The following is a 2,789-nucleotide window of genomic DNA, read 5'->3' on the forward strand; positions in this document are numbered from 1 at the left end:
AGAAATCTGGCCAGTTTGGTAGGCCAGTCTCCTACAACAATCCTTTTCAGTGCATTTTTTGTAGTCTGCATCATTCACTGAGCTTGCCTATTGGCCTGTGACCTATGAGGTGCAATGGTAACAGTTCAAGTGAGGTTGCACTGGCAAAATCTTGGAACTTTGCTGAAGTGAATGCACTGCCATTATCAGAAACAATAGTGTTGCACACCCCATGGGCTGCAAACAGTTGACGGAGAGCTGTTATAGTGGCAGTTAATGTAAGAGTTGAGACAGTAATCACTTCAAGCCATTTTGAGTACGAGTCAACAACAATTAAGAAGTTCTTACCTTGAAAAGGGCCAGCAAAATCAATGTGGATGCATGATCAGGGTTCCTGTCATTTCTCAAGGGAATGCTGGTGCCTTTGGTGGATTATGATGAGTTGTTTGACAAATGCTGCACTCCCTCACAACCCTTTCTATGTCATTGTCCCTACCTGGCCACCATACATAGCTTCTGGCTAGTGCTTTCATCCTCACAATGCCTGGGTATGCTGCGTGCAGTGTTGTCAGTATGATTTGGTGTCCTGCTTCTGGAATTACAACACGATTTCCCCACAACATTCAACCCTTGTGGGCAGACAGCTCATGTTGACATGATGAAAATGGCCTGAATTCCTCAGCCAATATGTCTGCAGGCCAGCCCCTCCACACCCAGTTGAGGACATGGGCAAGGATAGGGTCTCTTGCAGTCTTCCTTGCTGTCTGATCAGCCTGAAGAGGGGCTTCTGGCATGGATTCCAGCTGGCGGAGGACTTCTGCTGGTGGAGTAGTAACACAGTCAGGTATTTGTAGTGGTAGGCGGCTCAATGCATCAGTGTTTGCAATCATTTTCCCAGGTTTGTACACAAATGTATAGTCATATGTGTTTAGCATGATGCTCCAGCATTGCATGTGGGAGACAAAATAGGAGGAATTGTTTTGTCCATGGTAAAAATTCCAAGAAGGTGTTTGTGGTCCATTTGGATTTTGAATTTGTGGCCATAAATGTAATTGTGAAATTGTTTAACTCCTGCAATGATTGCCAATGCTTCTTTATCAATCTGTGTGTAGTTCCTTTTGGTTGAAGTCATTGTTCTTGAGTAAAAAGCAATGGGTGCATCCATGCCATCAGGCAATGTGTGACAGAACAGTGCCAACACCAAATTGCGAGGCTTCACAAGTAATGGACAGCGGCTTCTGCTCATCATAGTGAACAAGGACAGAGTTTGATGTCAGCAATTTCTTGACACCTTGGAAGGCTTCATTATACTGGCAAGCCCATTTCCACTGAGCTCCCTTATCCAGTAAGCAATGAAGGGGCTCTGCTATGGTGGCTTTGTCTTTCAAGAAGATGTGATAAAAATTGAGATGTCCTAAGAATGCTTGAAGATCCTGTCTACATTTTGGTATAGGGGCATCATGTATTGCTTTTATCTCGTCTTCAACTGGGTAAATGCCAGAAGCATCAATCTGATATCCCAGAAAGTTGATACTGGAAACTCCCAGTTGACATTTTTCTCTTTTTACTCTGATACCTGCTATGTTGAATCCCTGTAAAACTTCTCTGAGTCTGTCAGTGAGTTTCTCTCTAGACGGCCCCATGATCAATGCATCATCAAAGTATGGAACCACCCTGGGAATTCCTGCTAGCATTTTCTCCATGAACCGCTGGACAACTCCTGGTACCACAGAAATTCCAACCTGGAGGCGCTTGACACAGAGCACTCCCTGGTGTGTAATTACTGTTTGGGCCTCAGCAGCCTTGTCATCCACTATCAATTGCTGATAGGCTTGAGTGAGGTCAAGTTTGGCAAAACCCTTCCCTCCTGCAAGAACAGTAACTGGTTAATGGCAGGCACTTGGTGCCAGTCCTGCTTAAGTGCTTTATTAACAGCGCATTTGTAATCCCCACAGATTTGAACACTGCCATTAGGTTTTAAAACAGGAACAACTGGTGTAGCCCAGCTTGTATGTACAACTGGCTCGCTAACCCTTTGCATGATAAGCCAATTTAATTCTGCATCAATTTTTGGCCGCAGTGCAAAAGGTACATTCAGAGCCTTCATAAAGATAGGGGCTATCGCAGAATCCATTTGGAATGTCACAGGTGGACCTAATTCCTAATTCCTTGGAGTAAATTCCTAATTCCTCAGAGAATACCTGGGGAAACTTCCTTGCAAGCCTTTGCAGACTTTCTGTGCAGAGACTGTGTATGCCTTGAATATTGATTCCCAATGGTGAGAACCAATTTCTCCCCAGAAGACTTTTGCAGGAATCCTTAGTGACAATGAGGGGTAGATGCTGTCTAATAGATCCATACTGGACAACTACACTGCAGCTACCCAAAGTTTCCACAATCTGTCCATTGTAGTCAAGCAGGCAACACTCAGATTTCAATAACTTGGGGAGAGGGTGCCAAAACAACTGGAAGAATGTGTTTTCATCTATGAGGGATACCCCCAAACCCAAGTCCACTTCCATTTTGCACTTCTTTCCATTTATTACCACCGTTGCAATCATCTCAGAACCTTGAGTTTCAACAGCACCAACATTTTGAATCAAATATACTTTTTGTACCTCACGTTCTGGAGAGGACTCTAATCTGTGAGTGGTTTACGAATACATTTGCCTTTGTCTTTTTGGCTCCCGGAACTGGCCTTAGAGTGGCAAACTCTCTCTATGTGGCCCTTCTTCTTGCAGGCATGGCACTGTGCATTTCTAAACCTGCAGTCCCTTCGTCTATGTTGGCCACCACAACTCAAACATGTT

At 44.3% G+C, this 2,789-nt stretch overlaps 1 pseudogene; it reads right to left on the reverse strand.

Moving 5' to 3' along the window:
• Window positions 1–383: 383 nt before the first annotated feature.
• Window positions 384–2,540, reverse strand: LOC106722064 (annotated as a pseudogene).
• Between the last annotated feature and the right edge of the window lie 249 nt (window positions 2,541–2,789).

Source organism: Alligator sinensis, unplaced genomic scaffold (genome assembly GCF_000455745.1).
Source record: "Alligator sinensis unplaced genomic scaffold, ASM45574v1 scaffold434_1, whole genome shotgun sequence".
Classification (NCBI taxonomy): domain Eukaryota; kingdom Metazoa; phylum Chordata; order Crocodylia; family Alligatoridae; genus Alligator; species Alligator sinensis.